A 12,620-nucleotide genomic window follows, 5' to 3' on the forward strand; every position below is an offset into this window, starting at 1 on the left:
CGTCATTTTCCTTCATTTTATGTGTTCTGGACAAATAGGAAGAGTCTGATGGAAATTTTATTAATCCTCTTCATTATTTTAAAACTGCAATTAAGACGCCAACCAGAAACCTCTGGTGTTCTCTTAGAAACAAACCCATCTTATTCAGTCAGCCTTCTCTTATAATTTAATTATTGAAGCTTGATATCATTTTGGTTTCTGTGCAGCGCAACCTCTTAAGGACAATTATAGCCTTCCTCAGGCCTGATAACTAGTACTACTGCCAATTCTCTGGGGTACCTGGAATGGAACTTCATGTAACAATGAGTCTACTTCTCCCATTCATGTCATAGCATCCTTCTCCCTACATAGCCAATCACAGCAATTTTGACTTCTCCTTATGGCAGCTGTGAATGAGAATGAAGTATTTCCTGAGACATTTTATTATTAGAGTTCTTTTACTTCAAAAATAGAACAGAATAGTGTTACAGTTATATGATTTAGCATTTCTTATTCAGTCAGTTTGAATCCCCCCAAATGGGCTTATAATCACATTAGTCGAAAACCTGATGTTGACTGCACGTCCCCATTTCATTATTTACCTTCATGAATCTTGCAATTAGTGTTGTCATTTGCTTTATATCCCCTAAATGTAAGGATGAAAATAAAACATTTGGGTCTTCCCATTGTTTTGGGCACTAACCCTTCAGTAACTGCCTTCAAAGCTGGAAAAAAACACAAAACAACTAGGCTCTGTTTTCTGCCAGGTAGCCAATTTTCATTACAAAAGCCAAAATAATAATTATTTCAATTGTACCATTAGGCTAATGGAAACACCAATCAGTGGATCTGGAATGGGTCCGACCTCATTGGCTGCAAGTTGAAATAACAGCCATGTTATTACTGCAAAGACCAGAATCAGGGCCATCGTTTAACTCAATCTGAAAAGCACAGGAGAGATTTTGCAAATGATTGTCATAGAATCGAAGGAGATTGTACTTCCTCATGAATAGTTTCTAGGAAACCAAGACTCACTTCTGCCCCTAAAGGCTCTCCAACAGAGCTCTCTTTAATTATTTGTCAGAAGTTCATGGTGTCCTGAGATGAGACCTAGAGGTGGGGCTCCCTGATAATACGTAGGCTGTTCCATTATCAGTCCCTTTATTAGCATCCAGGGAAATAATAATCAGAGGATGGAGCCACTGGTTGAGTTATAGCAAATTACTTAATGAATGGTACTGTAGCCACAAGTCTTTTATGAATTCAGTTCTGCCACTGGGCTGTGGTTTGATTTCATAGGAGATGAGCTATGTTCAAAAGGCTTACATTAGTGTCTTTTGTCGGCAAGTCCCTAAACCAATTGTTTATCAGAAATAGTATCTGATGGCATGTCGGTTTTTCCATTGAAAAATCAAAGCAAGACCCAAAGCTTGCTTAATTCATTTTGTAATTTTTTTTTTACTTTGCTCATATAAACATTCTTTATTAGTAGCATTTGCTCATATTCCTATAATGCTTCTAACACTATTATGAACAGAATATAGTTTGTTTTATTTCCATTCTGCAAATAAAATCAAGTCTCATGAATGTCACAATTCACAATTTTCCCAAAGCATAAATTAACCTCCTGTTTTCCTGAGCAAAGCCTTAAAAATAATTTGAAAATGTGTAAGTTGAGTTTTAAAAATGGACACTGTGCTAGTTCTAGCAAAATGGAAAGTTTCCTTTTAAATGGAAAGGTTTTGTTATTTTAGACCCACTTTTCCTGGGATCCCATCAACACACAAGGCCCCTGCTGTTTCTTAGGCTTCTGAACCAGCTGGTACCTTCCATATAGCTGTCTGCACGCAGTTCTGGCTTGCCAGTCAGGATTAATTAATTTGGGCAATCATTGAATAAATATACTTAGAAATTGCTGACCTTTTGACCCTTAGATCTAATTTTGGTATATTTTACTGTCTGGATCACTTGAGCTATATTCTACAGCATTACTTAATCATTTTATTGAGCACCTATCTAAATGATAATTTAGAGATCAGTGTTCAAAATATTAAAAAAAACATATAAAATATGCCATCACTTCCATCCCACTCAGAGGCCAACACCAGAGTCAAGCTCTCTGGGCCATACCATATAAAATGTTATAGAAGATGGAAGCACCTAGATACGGAATAACTTTCCCTAAGACATGCCCTCATCCCCTTCTCTTCGCCTCAAGTCAGTTGAATGCCTCTGCCTGCTCCCCATTCCCCGGATTTGAGCCAGCTGTTAGCAATCATTATGACCAGTAAGTTCCAAGGCCAGGCTTACCAGGGAGAGAGGAGGATATAAAGATGGTCTGCTCTGTCAGTTTCAGCTCCCTTTATACACTAATTACCTTGGTAAGAATGAGCCTAGATTGCAGGTGATGATAACTGCCAAGAGCTATATAATTGGGGTAGAGGGAGACAGAGGAGGCAAAACTCCTTCTCTAACCTCTCATCTTGTAGGCTTACAAATACCTTAGCTCCAAAGCTTGATTTGTTCTTTTTGAATTTTGGGGGGCCTGTTCAGATAAGGTTTCTTTATTAGTAGCATTCATTCATATTCCTATTTGTTGCTATTCCATCATTTCAGTCAGGTCAGACTTTTCATGACCCCATTTGGGGTTTTCTTGACAAAGATACTGGAGTGGTTTTCCATTTCTTTCTCCACCTCATTTGACAGGTGAGGAAGCTGAGACAAATAGGGTTAAGTGACTTGCCTAGGATCACACAGCTAGTAAGTGTCTGAGGCCAGATTTGAACTCAGATCCTCCTGATTCTGGGGCTGGTGCGCTATACACTGAGCCACCTATATGCCCCGATCCGATAGACATCTTAAATTCAATATGAAACGCTGAAAACTGAACTCATACTTTCCCCCAAACCCTCTCTTCTTCTGAACCTCCCTATTATTATCCAGGGTGCTGTCATCCTCTCGGTTGCCCACCTTCACAACCTAGGTGTCATCCTGGACTCTCTACTCTCTCTCACCTCTTGCATCAATTATGTCAAATTCTGCCAACATCTCTCACATATACCCCCTTCTCTCTTCTGGCACTGCTACCAACCTGGCTCTTACCATTTCAAGCCTGGACCATGGCAATAACCCACTGGTTGTTCTCCCTGCTTCAAGTCCCTCCCAACTTGAGGTCATTGTCCACTTGGGTATTAAGTTCATATTCCTAATACAAAGATCTATCTATAGGGGGCAGCTAGGTGGTGCAGTGGATAAAGCACCGGCTCTGGATTCAGGAGGATCTGAGTTCAAATCCAGCATCAGACACTTGACACTTACTAGCTGTGTGACCCTGGGCAAGTCACTTAACCCTCACTGCCCCCCACCAAAAAAAAAAAAAAAGATCTATCTATGTCACACACATACCCCCATTCAACCAACTCCAGAGAGTCCCCATTAAATCCAGGATCTAAGATAAAAAACACTCTGTTCGGCTTTCAAATCCCTTCTTAAGCTGGGCCCTTCTCTCTAGTCCTCTTACACTTTACGCAGCTCTATATACTCTGTCATGTAACAACGCTGCTCTCTTTGCTGTTCCTTGCAGTTCCTCCAGCTGCTAACTGTGCATCCTTCACTGTCTCTGCCCCAGACCTGAGATGCTCATCTTCTGGTCTCTACATCCTGGACTCCCTCTTGTCCTTCAAGTTCCAGTTAAAATCCCACCTTTTACAAGGAACCTTTCCTGATCCTCCTTAATGTTAGTGTGCTTCCTCCCCTCCCCCTCCCCACCTCCCCCACCGTGGATCACCTGCAATCCTGCAATTCATCATCTATCTTGCCTGGACATGGCTGTTTCTGGTTTGTCTCCTTTTATACTGTGAAGGCCTAACAGTAGGGACTGGGTTTTTTTTTTTGCTTTTTTTGTATTTTTTGCACTTAGCACATAGTCTAGTAAGTAGGCATTTAATAAGTGTTTGATGCGTGCTTTTTTCACCTTTATTTTCTTGCTTTTTAAAATTTTCAACATGGCTAGAAGTATGTTTGGCATGACTTCACGTGTATAATTGATCTATTGCTTACCTTCTTAATGGGGGGGAGAGGGATTGGAGGAAGGGAGAGAATTTGGAATACAAAATGTAAAAAAAAAGAATGTTAGAAATAATTTTAAAAAATGTATTGACTGGGGCAGCTAGGTGGCAGAGTGGATAAAGCACTGGCCCTGGATTCAGGAGGACCTGAGTTCAAATCCAGCCTCAGACATTTGACACTTACTAACTGTGTGATCCTGGCCAAGTCACTTAACCCTCATTGCCCTGCACAAAAAAAAAAGAAAGAAAAAAAAGAAAAAATGTATTGACTGACTACGGCTTAATAATAAAATCATACCTTCAAGAACCATGATGAGCAGATATTCATTGTTTGTGGGTTGTTTTTTTTCTTTGGTTTTTTTTTTTTTTTGGTGAGGCAATTGGGGTTAAGTGACTTGCCCAGGGTCACACAGCTAGTAAGTGTCAAGGGTCTGAGGCCAGATTTGAACTCAGGTACTCCTGACTCCAAGGCCGGTGCTCTATCCACTGCGCCACCTAGCTGCCCCTGCAGATATTCATTGTGATGAAGTAAGAATGTTTTCAAAGAAAATACAATTATTTATTATCTTTTTCTTCATTCACATGAGTAGTTCCTTAATTCAGGAGGGGTGTAGGGGGTGTTTGGAAAGGAGCAGCACTTTTGGTGGGAGGGATTGCCAAGCCCTTTTCAGAGCTGCTCATCTACCTTTGGTATTCACCTTCACCCATCTCTCACCTTTGGCTACAAGAAGCTGTAGCATGCACAAATCTCACACCCTGGCAAAACCATCTTAAAATATGGGCTAAATCAGGTTGAGAGTAACTGACAGGCCTCAAACCCAGGAGTGACATAGAAGGATGTCTACCAGAAGCTTGTGAAGACTTCCCCCAGGGGAATGAACAGATAAAGAACAATTTGTTCCTGCAGCCATGCAGCCTGTGGAATGCTTAGAGCTTGGCAAGACACCAAAGATGCCAATGTCACCCACTGAATCCCAAGCTATCACCAGTTATCTTAACATTGGTCTTGCCACTGGACTTTGATGACTCCGGAAGAGAGAGGCTGATTACTTCGTGCAGCTCTGTCTTACTTAAATCTAATTTATGCCTGAGTCAAGACATCACCCCATGACGTCATTAGTCTTCTTTGGAAATGAAGGACAAACAACAATAAGAACACCTTAGTTCACAATATCATCACCTCTTGTCTAAATTATTGTAATAGTCTCCTAATTGGTCTCCTTGCTTTCTATACTCTCTTCTCTCCAATATATGCCTCTCACAACTTTCCATGCTTATATGATTCCCAACTAAGCATTGTTGTTGTTGTTCAGTCATGTCTGACTCTTCATGATTTCATGAACCACAGTACACCAGGCCCTTCTAACCTTCACTCTCTCTTGAAGTCTGTCCAAATTCATGTTCATTGTTTCCATCATACTATTTCTCCATCTCATCCTCTGCCATCCCTTTCTCCTTTTGTTTTCAATCTTTCCCAACATCAGGGTCTTTTCCAATGAGTACCATCTTCTTGTTATGTAGCCAAAGTATTTAAGTTTCAGCTCAGTATTTGACCTTCCAGTGAATAGTCTGAATTAATATCTTTAAATATTGACTGATTTGATCTCCTTTCTGCCCAAAGGACTCTCAAAAGTTTTCTCAGTTCAAAAGCATTGATTCCATGCTGCTCAGCTTTTCTCATTGTCCAACTTTCACAGCCATATATTGCTACTGGAAAAACTATAACTTTGACCTATATGGGCCTTTGTCGGCAAGGTGATGTTTCTGCTATTTGGTATGCTATCCAGATTTGACTTAGCTTTTCTTCCAAGAAGCAAACATTTTTAAATTTTATGACTGTGGTTTCCATCTATGGTGATCTATCTGACATTTATTCCATTTCGTCTTCTATTTGCCAGAAGGTGATGAGATCAGTTGTTGAGATCTTAGGTTTTTTTGATGGTAAGCTCCAAGACAGCTTTTGGAATTTCTTCTTTCACCCTCAACAAGAGGCTTCTTAATTCCTCTTCATTTCTGCCATCAGAGTGGTATTGTCTGCATATCTGAGGTAATTGATATTTCTCTTGGGAACCTTAATTCCAACTTTTGACTCATCCAAGGTGACATTTCACATGATGTACTCCACATATAAGCTAAATAAATAAAGTGACAATATATAACCTTGTGATATTCCTTTTTAAATCTTGAACCAGTCGGCTGTTCCATGTTCAGTTCTAAGTGTTCCTTCTTGGCCCACAGGTTCCTCAGGAGACATGTAAGATGGTATGGTACTCCTATCTCTTTGAGGACTTGCCACATTTTGTTGTGATTCACACAAAAGTTTTAGTGTAGTCAATGAAGCAGAAGTAGATTTTTAACTGCTTTGCTTTCTCCATAATCCAGCAAATGTTGGCAATTTGGTCTCTATTTACTCTGCCTCTTTGAAAATGAGGCTGTGGGGCAGCTAAGTGGCACAGTGGATAAAGCACCAGCCCTCAATCCAAGAGGACCTGAGTTCAAATCCGGCCTCAGACACTTGACCCTGAACAAGTCACTTAACCCTCATTGCCCCACAAAGAAACAAACGAACAAAAAAACAAAAAAGAAACAAAAAAAATGAGGCTTTTCTTCTGGTAATTCTTGGTTTAGATATTGGTGAAACCGAGTTTGCAAAATCCTAAGCATAACCCTGCGGGAGTATGAAATGAGCACAATTGTTCAGTAATTTGAACATTCCTTTGCATTGCCCTTCTTTAGGATTTAAACTTATATTTTACAATCCAGTGGCCTCTGTTGAGTGTTCCAAATTTTCTAGCATATTGAGTATAGTACTTTTTTGGGGGGAGGGTGGGGCAATGAGGGATAAGTGACTTGCCCAGGGCCACACAGCTAGTAAGTGTCAAATGTCTGAGGTCAGATTTGAACTGAGGTCCTCTTGAATTCAGGGGTGATGCTTTAGCCACTGTGCCACCTAGCTGCCCCCCAAGTGTAGTACTTTAGTAATTTCATCTTTTAGGGTTTTAAATAGCTCAGCTAGAATTATATCACCTCCATTAGCCTTACTGTTAACAATGCTTCCTAAGGTTCACTTTACTTCATTCTCCAGGGTGCCTGGCTCTAGATCAGTAACCACAGCATCATCGTTGTCGGTGATGTGAAGATCTTTCTTATATAGTTATCTTTTTGTATTCTTGCAACTTTTTCATTCTCTTCTGCTTCTGTTAAGCCTACCATTTTTGTCTTTTTATCATGCTCATTTTTGCATGAAATGTTTCCTTGATATCTCTAATTTTCTTTTTTTTTTTTTTTTGGTGAGGCAATTGGGGTTAAGTGACTTGCCCAGGGTCACACAGCCAGTAAGTGTTAAGTGTCTGAGGCCGGATTTGAACTCAGGTACTTCTGACTCCAGGGCCGGTGCTCTATCCACTGAGCCATCTAGCTGCCCCCTCTAATTTTCTTAAAGAGATATCTTGTCTTTCCCATTTTATTATTTTCTTCTATTTCTTTTAAGAAAACCTTCTTGTCTCTCCTTGTCATTCTTTGGAATTCTTCATTCAGTTAGATATATTTTTCCTTTTCTCTGTTCCCTTTTAATTTCTTTCTTTCCTCAGCTGTTTGTAAAGCCTCATCAGACAGCCATTTTACTTTCTTGCTCTTCTTTTTCTTTGGAAGGTTTTTTGTTGCTCCTTCCTATACAATATTGTGAACCTCTGTCCATAGTTCTTCAGGTACTCTAGCTGTCAGATCTAATTCCTTAAATCTATTCATCACTTCCACTTCATGTGTATAAGAATATAATTTGAGTCATACCTATATGGTTTGATGGTTTTTTTCTACTTTCTTCAGTTTAAACCTGAATTTTGCAAGAAGAAGCTCATGATCTAAGACATAGCCAGCTCCAACTCTCATTTTTACTAACTGTATAGAGCTTCTCCACCTTTTGCTGCAAAGCATACAACCAATCGGATTTTGATATTGACCATATGGTGCCATTTGTAGAGTTGCCTTTTGGGTTGTTCAAAAAGAGTGTTTGCTATGACCAGTGAGTTATCTTGAGAAAACTCTTTAGTTTCTGCCCTGCTTCATTGTGTATTCCACAGCCAAACTTGACTGTTATTCCAATTATGTTTTGATTTTCTACCTTAGCATTCTAATCCCCTATGGTGAACGTGACATGTTTTTTGGTGTTATTTCTGGAAGATGTTGTAGGTCTTCATAGAAATGATCAACTTTAGCTTATTCATCATTAGTTGTTGAAGCATAGACTTGTACTACTGTGATGTTGAACAGTTTGCCTTCAATTTGAACAGATATCATTGGCACAGTGGATGGAATGCTAGCCCTAGAGTCAGGAAGACCTGAGTCCAAATCTGGCCTAAATACTTACTAGCTGTGTCACTCTGGGCTAGTCATTTAAGCTTGTTTGCCTCAGTTTCCTCATCTATAGAATGAACTGGAGAAGGAAGTGGCAAACCACTTCAGTATCTTTGCCAAGACAACTCCAAATGAGATCACAGAGAGTTGAACATGACTGAAACAACACAACAACAACAACAAATAACCATATTATTTACCTATTCAAAATTTTTCAGTGCTACCCGTTTCATTAGAATCAAATACATATGTCTTCCCCTAGCTTTTTAGGCCGTCTATAATTTGCCTCTAATTTAGCTTCTCAGCTTTACTTCACATTCATCCAAACTCTAACCATCCCCAAATTTGATATACTATCTCTATCCTCCAGAAATTCAGTCCCATAAGACATCCCCCATGCCCAAGATATATTCTCTATTCATATCTGCTTCTCATAATCTTTATGTAACATCCTCTCCAGGATATGCCCCAATTCACTAACACTCATAGGTTGGGTACCCAGAATGCCACTGCGACCTCAGGTTCTCAAGCTTCTCCCATAGGTATGTGAGATTTAAAATTGGATATTAGATCATAAATCTCCCCTACTTAACCTTTCCCTTAATTTATCTCCCAGACTAGTAAATGGAAGAAGCTTTTGGTTTTCTAGATAGACCTTTTATTGTTATGGTAGTCACAAGGTGATGTTGATTAGAAGGATAGGAAAGTAGAAACACAATACAAATCGTCTTAAGTCTAAGATTAGTCTATATTCCTTATAAAAACTCACCAAAACCGAAGGCCACCTTTGGAGAGAGAGAGAGAGAGAGAGAGAGAGAGAGAGAGAGAGAGAGAGAGAGAGAGAGAGACCGTCTGTGCAGCGCAGTCAGGAGACCAGCAGAGCAGGAAAAAAAACCCACTTCCGTTCTCTCCTTGCCTTTTAAGCTCGCACCCCGGAAGTCGAGTGCATAGCAGGCAGTCTGACATGTGCAGCAGGCGCACTGGCGTGCGTAGCTCATGCCATTGGTCTTCTCCCCGAAAGGGTGGTCCTTCAAAAAACTGGCGTCTTTCAGTTATCCTAACTGACTGTTAAAAAACTTTCATTTTTTTTTACCACAGGTATATATGCCTAACACATGATTCCCCACTGGTGTGCTTCCCTTTAACAGTCAGCCAGCATATGTCATTAGTAAATGCATAGTAAGAACAGTAGCTACAAAACATTCCCTTCATAATCTTGGGGTACATTCTCCCATAAATACATAGAACAATCTGTGGGAAGAGTCAGCACAAACTTAGAGTACAAAGGTAGTGAGGCTCATGTATAGTGAAGGCAACTAACAACTGGTACAGCAGGGCTTAGGAGGAGTCCTCAAACAACTTCCCTTGACTACAACATCTCTGCAAGGTGGGTTGTTCAGCTGGGTTCCCAGAGTTTGCTTTTTTCCATAGGTTAATTCCCAGACGCCAGGGCTAGCCCTCTTGATTGCTACAGGCTCTTGCATCTGTAGCCAACTCCCTGATCAGTTCTCATTTCTTATTGCTGCTTCTTCCTTCAAATGACTGCTTTTTATATCCATATCTGTCTGAAGTTGCTGCTTCTGCTCCCTCAAATATTCCTTGGACTCTCTCAAGAGCTGATGACCTCTTGAACTGTTGATGCTAAATGCCATGGCTAATATGAGGACCTGGGTCCATCCCCAATGAGTATATGGGAGGGGTTGTCTTGTCCAAAAAGAGATTTCAACCCTGGATCACCTCCTACTCTCCAAGGCTTAGCTATTTAAGGACCCCAGGGCTATGAGTAATTCGTTTATTCAACCAATAATGTTTTTTACTCCAGTTTCACTTATGAATTTGTTCAATCATAAAGGAATGGCCACAATTGTACAGTTTTTCCAATGCTGACTAAATCAATTGAGTTAGGGTGTGGGGGCAGTGAATTCTATAACCCCTCACTCAGACCACTTGCCATCTCTCCTGTTAAACTTTTCTTGATCTTTCCAGCTCCTCCTTGCCTCAAATATCCCCATGGTACTTTGTCTGATCTCTCTCCATTTCCTCTTTCACTCTTTATACTACTCACTTATCTGCAAACATGTTATATCTTACCCAGTAGAATGGGATTTTCTTGAAGGCAATAACTGCTCAATTTCTGTCTGCATGTGCCAGTGGTTAATAGAGAATTTTTCATGCAATTAGTACTTAATGAATGTTTGTTGGATTGAATAGTTCCCAATTGCATTTTTCTTCAAAAATTTTGAAAACTGTGCAATTCCAGATATGCCTCTTTTGAGACTAAAATTGCAGTCACAATGTTGTGGTCAAACTGGGCCAGGACTAGAAAAAAAATATTTGGGCCATAGGGATAGAGATGGATAGGGGAAAGGAGCCAACTTTATGCCACACAAGTAGCAGAATAGAAGTTGTATCTCTTTATTATCTGTTTCCATTTCATTTAAGTGGGTCACAGAGGGTGGGAGCAACCAAATGTTCTTATCTAGTATGGTTGTATTACAGATGAATCAACACCCACCGCCTGTAACAGCATCCCCTAGTTACCCTGGAGAATGGCTGATGTGAAGTCAGCTTTGATGAAGGAGAAAGAATGCTGCATTTAGTGACAAGAGACCTGGGTTTGGGTCCTAGGACTGTCATTTCTGGCTATGTTACCTTAGGCAATCTCTGAGTCTCAGTTTCCTCCTCTATGAATTGGGAATGGTAACATGTATTACCTATATCAGGGTGTTATTCTGTGGAGAATGTACATGAATAGTTCAGGTAAATGTCAAATATTTAATATTTTTAAATAAGAAAACTGTTCATATGCATAATGTTCTTTAGACTCCACCCTAGGATCCTAATCAAATGATTAGGGTAATGACCAAGATCTTGCCCATGAAGCACTTGAAGCTTCTTCCATGGTCATTCATTTTTGGCACGTCCTTAAAAGACTTGGATTTACTGTCATCAATATCGAGACAGTGTAAGTAAGTTACAATTACAGTTAGAGAGGTTTGGTTGCAGGTATGTTACTTGCAAATTGTTTCGCAATAAATATTTGGACTGATAGTCAACTTTTATCCTTCCTATCATGAAAAGCTCATCTACTTTTGTGAAAATTTGTTTAATCAAGACAGCAAGTATCTAATAACTGCTTGTTTACTGTCTAACTGAAAGCTGGGGGAACAAAGAAAGGCAAAAACAGTCCTTGCCCTAAAGAAGCTCATGGCTTAAAGGGGATGGCAGAGGCAAAGCCATAGGCAAATGAGGACACTTACTGGTCCTTTCTTTATACCCTAGCCTGTACTCCCCAAGCCTACTTCAGGAGGGGCATAGGAAGGATATTTTGCTGAAAGACATATAAGATTTTGGCAACTGATGAATAATCTTCTCTTTCACTGAAGCACAAAATACTGAGAAAGTCTCCTCAAAGAAACTGTTAGGTCTTGAAAAGCATGAGTACCTAGGTGGCATAGTAGATAGAGTGCCCAGTCTTGAGTCAGGAAGACTCCTCTTCCTGAGATCAAATCTGGTCTTAAATACTGGTTAGCTGTGTGTCCCTGGGCAAGTCACTTAACCCTGTTTGCCTCAGTTTCCTCATCTATAAAATGAGCCAGAGAAGGAAATGGCAAACAACTGCAATATCTCTGACAAGAAACTTCAAATGGTGTCATGAGGAGTTGGACACAATGGAAACAATTCACCAATGGAGAGCATGACCATGGTTTTTTCTTTGCATTCCTATAGCTTATGGTGCATAATAGGTACTTGACAAATATGAGTTGATTTAAGTCAACACATTCAAGAGGTGAATTAAGTGATGAAAATTGCGATAAAATAGTGGGTGGGGTGGAGCACACCATGTCACTCTAGCCATTTTTTTTCTTTCTTTTTTTTTTTTGTGGGGTAATGGGGGTCAAGTGACTTGCCCAGGGTCACACAGCTAGTAAGTGTCAAGTGTCTGAGGCCAGATTTGAACTCAGGTACTCCTGAATCCAGGGCCGGTGCTTTATCCACTGTGCCATCTAGCTGCCATCTAGCCATTTTTATATCTCCTGTTGACAAGATCTCCTCCTTATATCTGCTGCCCACTATATCTCAAGTTTCCTTCTTGATACTACCACAAAGAAGTAAAAGGGAGATGATGTATCCTATAAAAGGCCACTCCATTGGGACCATCCATTTCCCCCTCTCTGTCTCTTCCAAAAGAAACTCTTTCTTCTTGACCTTTTCTCTTCT

The sequence above is a fragment of the Dromiciops gliroides genome, chromosome 5, assembly GCF_019393635.1.
Source record: "Dromiciops gliroides isolate mDroGli1 chromosome 5, mDroGli1.pri, whole genome shotgun sequence".
Lineage (NCBI taxonomy): Eukaryota > Metazoa > Chordata > Mammalia > Microbiotheria > Microbiotheriidae > Dromiciops > Dromiciops gliroides.